The sequence below is a fragment of the Coffea arabica genome, chromosome 5e (genome assembly GCF_036785885.1).
Source record: "Coffea arabica cultivar ET-39 chromosome 5e, Coffea Arabica ET-39 HiFi, whole genome shotgun sequence".
Lineage (NCBI taxonomy): Eukaryota > Viridiplantae > Streptophyta > Magnoliopsida > Gentianales > Rubiaceae > Coffea > Coffea arabica.
In genome coordinates this window covers 4,524,717-4,533,580 of record NC_092318.1, presented here as the reverse complement: position 1 = coordinate 4,533,580, position 8,864 = coordinate 4,524,717, and the positions used below count along the sequence as shown (strand labels likewise).

At 29.9% G+C, this 8,864-nt stretch overlaps 1 long non-coding RNA gene across 1 annotated transcript; it reads left to right on the top strand.

Annotated features, from left to right (window-relative positions):
* Positions 1-2,555, top strand: LOC140006444 (uncharacterized). The gene is made up of 2 exons (XR_011814066.1): positions 1-796; positions 2,101-2,555. It is a non-coding gene; the product is annotated as an uncharacterized lncRNA (long non-coding RNA).
* The last annotated feature ends 6,309 nt before the right edge of the window (positions 2,556-8,864 follow it).

The following is an 8,864-nucleotide window of genomic DNA, read 5'->3' as shown; positions in this document are numbered from 1 at the left end:
GGCAACTAACCCATCAAGTCTTATCTGAAACCTTTTCTTCCATTCTATCTTATCCCTTCTCAAAAATTATTCCCAAACTACTAATTCCTCTATATCTCTTCAATGAATCACTTTCCATTATTCTCTCCTCTCTCTCTGAAAGATAAACTAGATTTTCACCATCTATAGACACCAAATTTTGTCACATTTTTTTTCTAATATTTGACATTTGCTTGAATTTTGTCTATTTAGAGGGTCATTTATTTTTATGCATTTATTTGCCCATTTTTCTTGTTTTGTAGATTTTCTTTTGTTATAAAAAAAAAGAGGAGAGGAGAAGAAAAGATTTTACATGCTCTAATCATTTTTTCCTATCAAAACCACTATTAACTCATTTTTACACTCAATTCCCATTTATCTTTCTATTTATTTTGGTAAAAATCCATCATGTTATTCCATGGATCTTTCTTGTCATTTGGTAAAGAAGTCCATCATTTTGACCAACCTAATTCCCTAACTTCTCCCTGACACTCTCTCGGTTCACTTTGCACACACAAGCACACCAAGCACAAAAAACTCCCTCAATCTCACATTCCAATTTTCCCAAAAGTCTCCAACTCACACTCGGCCCCTCTCAATTTTTCCACACTCACACACAACAAAACTCTCTCGGCTCTCTCTTTCTTCCCTCTCTCAATTTCACCATAATAACAACACACCCACACACAAATCAAACACAAAAGAGAGCAAACGAAACATGGTCAAGGCTTCAAATTGCATCAAAAACTTCAACCAAGGAATTGCCACCTACACTGAGGTAATTTTCTAGTTTTGTTTAGCACATTATATCCATGTTTCAGTGTTTAATCTTCTCTTGCTTTCGATTTTTTCTTTTGTTGTTGGGTTGCTAAACTTTTGAGATAGGTTATGAACAAAATTATAAGGAAAAGAATAGGATTTTGGTATGCATGCTTCGTATTCGAAAAAATGTCCAAGTGAAATCGAATTAGAAGATTAATTTTGGTGTCTATATTTTGCTAAAATAAATGGGCATAGCTAGTATAGGGTTTGGAAAGGTTGCTTAATTAAATTCTTCCGAATTTTTTAGTTTAAAAGGCAATGAAAAATGCATTTTTTTGTAGGGGTTGTTTGTCTTTAATTTATCCTTTTGTTGTTGTTTTTTTTTGACAAACTAAGATCATAGTTGTATTGTAGAAGTTATAAGGAGTGTTATAGTATAAGTTTTATGATTTTTGGTGAAGGTTTGAGTGTTTTGAAGAAAAAAAAGGCTATTTTTTGGCCATTTCGCCACTTTTGGTTCATTTTTTGTAAAAACTAAACCCAAAAATAGATTTTATGTGAAAAATCGAGTTGAGGTGTATTTTAGTGATTTTTCGTGACCGGAGAGGTTGCCGGCGACCACGTTTCACCGGAAGAAGAAGAAGAAAAAGGGAGGAAGAAGAAAAGAAAAGAAAAAAAAAAGAAGAAAGGAAAAGGGAAAGAAAATAAAGAGAATAAAAATTGGACTAGTTTTTTTTTTTTATCTGGCGGGCTTGTTTCTTTAATTTCAGTTGGGCTAGAGGTTTTTTTTGGCGCACTTTCGTTTGGACTTTGGGGCAATTTTCCACTTGGACTTGTTTTTATTTTCATGAAAACAGCCCGCATTTTTCTTTGGAGCAGAGCAGTCCAGCCCAACCAAAAATAAAGGGCACAATTTCGTTTAGTAGAAAATGAATTTTGCACTTTAGCTCTTGATCTTTGGAGTAGTTTTACTGTGGCTCAGAAAATTTTAGATTTCTTTCAATTAGGTCCTTAATTTAATTATAATTTGGTCCCTAAATTTAATTTTGACCTCTAAACTCTTAAAAATTTATTTTTGCCTCCAAAATTTTCTAATTTTTGCAATTTAGTCCCTTCTGACTTGTTGACACTCTCTATTATGATTGTTTCTTTTCTTTAATAGGTAATTATATTACTATTAAATGTATTCAACTTGTAATTTTTTAGATATCTTTAAGTTTCTTTATGTCTGACATATTAATATAAATTTAGTACTTTTATTATTATTATTTTCAATTAAATTGGTGCCATGATTCTTTTGTTTATTTTGATTATAACTAGGGAAATTTGACTCCATTTAGTCAATACTTCAAAAGGGAGGTACCCCTATTATTATTTCAATGTCAATTATGTGCTCTTTTGTGCCCCTACGTGCTTCTATGTGTTTATATATTTTCACATGCTTTGTTATTTACTTGATTCAAATGTTCATTTAAATTTTCTTATGTTTGTTTAGTTAATTTTTATAATTATTTGGGATGTATTTAAATATTTCAAGATGTAATAGATAGGTAATATTTTTGCAAAAAATTGCAATTAGATAGACCAATATAATAGATAGGATAAATAGGTTTATTTTATCATATTTTTCCCACTTTAGATTGTAATTAGGTCCTCTATTGTATAGATAGAATAGATAGGTTTATTTTCTTACATTTTCCATTTTAGATTGTAATTAGATTCCCCGTTGTAATAGATAAGTTTTGTGTGTTTATGTGGGTTATGTGTTTATATGATTTATCCGCTTTCTTTAGAATTTTTGCATTTAGATAATATGTTTATGTGTTACGTGTTATGTGTTCTTACATGTTTATTTATTCTAATTTATGCCTTATTTGTTTTACTATGTATTATGAATGCATGACGTTACCACATTAGTTCAATGCTAGTTATGGCTTCTCCTTCCGCTTACTTGCTAGTCCAACGCTAGTAAAGTTTTTTAGAAATGGGTTAGTCCAACGCTAGACCCTTAAATCGTTCATGCATTAGATTCATTTTTTGTGTGACATTCATTACATTTTCATGCTTTTTTAATTTTAGAATCTTTTCTCAATTGCATGATATTTCCTATTATCTTATCCCCTACCCTCTATATATGTTAATCATATAATTTAGGATTACATCTCATTTAAGAAATTGTAAAGTGAGTTAGTTCATTTGCTTGTCTAGATTAGGAGAATTACTTTTCAAACATGAAAAATGAGCGATTATAATTCTTTGGTTTAAATACCCCGTTAATCCCTGTATAAGAAAAATTATATCACGAGTTTTGCCTCTCGTACCCACTATGTTGCAACCTTTTTTCCTTAATCACTTATATCTATATATAATTTAATTCTCTTTTCTTCAAATTTCATTTTTGCATACTCGTGACTCCATTCAAGCAATTATTTTGGCCTTTGCAATTAATGCGATTGATATCAATTAGATCCTTGAATGGATATTTTGTCTCTTTCGATATTTTCTATAAATTTAGATATACATTCATGTAGAAAACTTCAAAACGTGATAAACTTAAGGGTTAGATTAGAAAAATTTTGATTAAATCTTGCAACTAGTTTAGACTAGATTGAAAGGGTGTCTTAGGTTCGAGTCGATCGAACCTTTGCCTTCCCTTTCTTCAATCGTGACTTCCAAACTCATTTTTCTCTCGTTTTTCAAATCCTGGAGTTGTCGAAAAGGTTTTTATTTCATTTTACTTACGTTTTATTTTAATTTTGTTAAAAAAAAATTTTTGGGTGACTTGGTACACCTAAACTCAATACCAAGTGTAAAATCCTTTTTGACTAAATTTTGGGCCCAAATTGTCGCATTTTTTAAAGTCTCATTTTAGGCCCTTTTTCATTTTATTCTTTTAAATGAAAAGCACATCTTTTGGAAATACGATTTTCATTGCAAAAAAGGGGGCGCGACAACTTAATTTTTTAGATGTCCTTTTCACTTATTTTTAAATAAAAATAACATCTTTTGTAAACATTCTTTTTCAATCGCGAAAAAATGGGGCGCGACACCATCTTTATCTTCTTCTCTTCATTCCATCTTTTTTTTTTTTCTACTGTAAGAAATGAGACAAGAAAAAAAAGAAAGTCACGTGGAAACAAGAAGCAACAAGGGAAAAAAATGGACAAAATTTTACTTGATCGATTTGTGGAGAAAATTTTTTTTGATCTTCACAACATCTTTTTACTTGCATGACTTTCTTCTTCCAAATTTCTTTTTTTCTCATTAGATTTTCTTTTTTTTTTTGGGCCTTTACTGCAAGAAGAAGCATTCTTTATTTGTCATTGAGGAATAATCAAATGTGAAGATAGCTTTAAATATATATTTGTTCATCTTTTATTGTTGTTTTCCCTACATGCTTTTACCTCTCTTTTAGACTACTGAGTAAACCTGAAGGTCTTGGCATTGTTTTTTTTTTTTTCCTTTTTTGGTTTTAATGATAGTTTAAGTTGTGACTATATTGAGTTTCCGGTTAATTTATAGGTGAGAATATCTTAAACTAGGTGACATAGTTGAACATATCTTGTGCACGTCCATATTTTGAACTCCATAGCATGTTAGGTTCCTTGTTTGGCTCTCTACATAGACTATTCTATAGTGTGAAGTGTTATCTTCTCTTTAAAGTATTTATATGTTCCCTTATTATTTGCCTATACTGATGCCCTTTTGAAATCGAAAATTCTATGAGTAAAAAAGAAATTACAACCTCATATCCTATCAAGTCTTATCTGGTAGTATGTGTTTTTCTATTCGATTGTTTGGTGATTGCCTTTCTAGTTCTAAAGGATTTAAATTTTACAGCATGAATTCCATTCAATTTTGATTAATTGGTTAAAGTAGGTCATTTGCATTCATAATGGGTATTATTGTTGCTTGATAGAATATCTGGCCTTAAACATAAGCCCTTTCTCATTGTCTTGCTCAATGGAATGTGAAAAAATATTATTTTCAACAAGATTTAATTATGCAATTTTGTTGGAAGTTTTGCATTTTTTTTATCATATGGAAGAAATTTTTATTATAGCTATAGCACATGATTTGCTTTAGGCAAGCAAATTTTTGCCTAGACATAAAAAAAAATCATATGATTTTCTTTGGTATCCTTATTCAATATGCATCTATGTTCTATAATTGAATTTTGGTGATTTTAATATTTCAGATTACGATTCTAGGTACTAAATTTATAGTTTTCATTACTTGTTAAATAAAATCACCCAAAATAAAAGAAGAGTATAAACATATTGCAATTTATTGTATATTGAATTTGATGGGTTTTGTTTTGATAAAAATTTAAATTTTTTTCTTTTACTTTTTTTTCAGTCATTTTTCCTTGTGTTTTGTGGAGAGGCTAAAATTATATTAAATTATTAGTTCAACTTGACTATTTTTATGGCTTTGGTTCTTGATTAGTTTACTTGATTTTAAATGCTAGGCTAAGGTAGTCGTGTATGACACGTCTATTTTACTGCATGCTTGCATATCTTTTACTAATTATATATAATTTACATGTTCTCTTTAGAAATCAGGAACTCATGTGTGTGGTTGATCATAGGCCAAAATAAGTTACAAAGGTATCTTATGATGCTACTTTTTTCATGGTTATTTGTTAACAGTTATCGTTAATAGTATAGAAAATTTCAAGGCTATTTATATTGTGAATCTCATTAAGAGTAAAGAACTTTTATCAAATTTTATCAGTTGCAATTGCAAATCTAGATGAGTGAAGTGCTTTCTAATGTTTATTTTCCCTTTATTTTCGTTCACTAACACTATTTTCGTAATTGAAAGCTGCAATTATGAAGAAAAATTACTTAGGAAATGCAGAATAACTACTCAATTGCTTAGAGTTTCATCTATACTACTAATTCAAAAAATTCATATTTTATGAAGCAGCGACATGGCATTGATGTAAAGAAGGATCCTCCTATTGATGGAAAATGATCTTTACATATTTTGTCAGTGGAAACTCCACTGCACTAGTTATCATTTTAATTTGTGATTGCCAAAAGAAGGAAATTGATGGCTTGAATTAGTATAATCTATTGATTGTTTGTTCTCTTTAAGTTAATATAAATAGTAGAACCAACGATTTGGATGGAATATTAGAAATTACACAACTTATTAATATCCTCCATATGGTCAATATGTTTATTTCTACTGAGACTTTAAATGATGACTAATTGGATGCACAAAAGTTTTCTTTAATAATTAAGATTGATTGTTTTGTCTCCTGAATAACAGGATTATTAGGTGAGATTGACTTTGACTGTCCTTTTTTTTTTCTCTTGAAAAATTGAGGAACATGGTTGTTTTGGATCTTTGAGTTTTAGATACATGTTTTAGCAAACCATTAGCATTACCAAAATTGAAAATACTTGTTATATCTAATATGGTTCAGACCAAATTGAGTTAATAGATATGATATTATGAGTGTCTGATTGGATTTCTTAAAAATGTATTGATAGAAAGTATTTCACAGATTTCTTCATTCTCTAACTTTCTCTAAAATTCTATCAACTTGATAATTGTCAATGCTTTGTGTCGCGCCCCATTTTTCGCGATGAAAAAAAGTATTTACAAAAGATGTGATTTTATTTAAAAATAAGTGAAAAGGACTTAAAATGGGACTTTAAAAAATACGATAGTTTGGGTCCAAAATTGAGTCTAAAAGGGTTTTTAAGAAAAAAAAGAGTCGCTACTTGGTATTGAGTTTGGGTGTACCAAGTCACCCGAAAATATTTTTAACAATAATAAAATAAAATAAAACCTTTTCGACAACTCCAGGTCTTTGAAAATAAGAGAAAATGAGTTCGGGAGTCACGATTGAAGAAAGGGAAGGCAAAGGTTCGATCGACTCAAACCTAAGGCACCCTTTCAACCTAGTCTCAATTAGTTGCGAGATTTAGTCAAACATTTTCCTAATCTAACCCTTAAATTTATCACGTTTGGATGTTTCCTACATAGGTGCAAACCTAAATTTATAGAAAATATCGAAAGGGATAAAATGTTCATTCAAGGGTTTAATTGATTACAATCGCATGAATTGCAAAGGTCAAAATAATCCATTGAAAAGATTACGAGTATGCAAAAATGAAATTCAAAAGAAAGAAAATTAGATTATATATATAAATATAAGTGATCGAGGAAAAAGGGATGCAATATAGTGGGTACGGGAGGAAAAAACTCGTGACATAATTTATATAGGAATTAATGGGACATTTAAACTAAAATGTTATAATCACTCATTTTCCATATTCAAAGAGTAATTCTCCTAATCTAATCAAGCAAATGAACTAACTTATTTTGCAATTTTTTAAATGAGATACAATTCTAAATGATATGATTAACACATATAGAGGGTAGAGGGTAGAGGATAATATAATAGAAAATAACATGCAAATGAGAAAAAATTCTAAAAAATATGCATGATAATGTAATGAATGTCACGCAAGAGATGAATTTAACGCACGAATGATCTAAAGGTTTAGTGTTGGACTAACCAATTTCTAAAAGTTTTTACTAGCATTGAACTAGCAAGTAGGCGGAGGGAGAAGCCACAACTAGCGTTGGATTAGTGTGGTGACGTCATGCATTAATAATACATAGTAAAACAAATAAGACATAAATTAAAACAAATAAACACATAAGAGCACGTAGCACGTAACACGCAAGCATAATATCTAGATGCAAAAATCTTAAGAAAAGCGGATAAAACATATAACATGTGAGTCACATAAACACACAAAACCTACCTTTAACAATGGGAAATCTAACTACAATCTAAAATGGGGAAATATATATAAAAAATAAACCTATGTATTCTATCTATTACAATAGAGGACCTAATTACAATCTAAAGTGGGAAAAATATGATAAAATAAACTTATTTATCTTATCTATTATATTGGTCTATCTAATTACAATTTTTTGCAAAAATATTACCTATCTATTACATCTTTAGGTATTTAGACACCTCTCAAATAATTATAAAATTAACTAAACAAATATAAGAAAATTTGAATGAACATTTGAATCAAATAAATAACAAAGCATATAAAATATATATAAACACATAGGAGCACGTAGGAGCACATAAGAACACGTAATTGACATTTAAATAATAATAGGGGTACCTCCCTTTTGAAGTGATGACTAAATGGAGTCAAATTTACCTATTTATACTCAAAATGAACAAAAGATCATGGCACCAATTTAATTAAAAATAATAATAATAATAAAAATACTAAATTCACATTAATATATCTAACATAAAGAAATTTAAGAACATCTAAAAATTACAAGTTGAATGCATTCAAAAGTAATATAATTAGCTATTAAAGAAAAGAAACAATTATAATAAAGAGAGTCAAAATTCACTAGGGACTAAATTGCAAAAATTAGAAAATTTTTTGGGGTCAAAAATATAAATTAAGTAAATTTTAGGGACCAAAATCAATTAAATTAAGGACTAAAGTGAAAAAAATTTAAAATTTCTGGGCCATAGTAAAATTACTCCAAAGATCAGGGGATAAAGTAAAAATTTCGAATTCTGATTTGGGCAAGAAGAAAGACTTGGGTCATTTATTTTAGTTGTTTGAGCTGGACACCTTTGGCCCAAAAGAAAAAATACAAGCTATCCTCATTAAAAGAGAAACAAGCCCAAATGAAAAAATTACCCCAAAGGCTAGACGAAAACCCAGAAAAAAGAAATCTCTTGCCCAACTAAAAATAAAGAAATTGGCCCACTAGAAAATAAAATATTAGCCCATTCATTTTCCTTCTTTTTCTTTTCTTTTCTTTCTTTTGATTTCTGTTTTCCTTCTTTCCTTTTCTTCTCTCAGGTGAAGCTAAAGCTTCCTTCCTGGCCACCGGCGGCGATCTGGTGGTAGCTGGCAAATTTTTCAGTCACAAAATTTCACCAAAATACACCCTGTGACGACTCCACCTCCCCCTACGGCGTACCAAAGGGTTTGGCGGATCGCCTGCCCAACTCTCGCCAGAACTCCCTCACTAATGTTCTTGAAATAACCGTTTAAGTCTCCAAA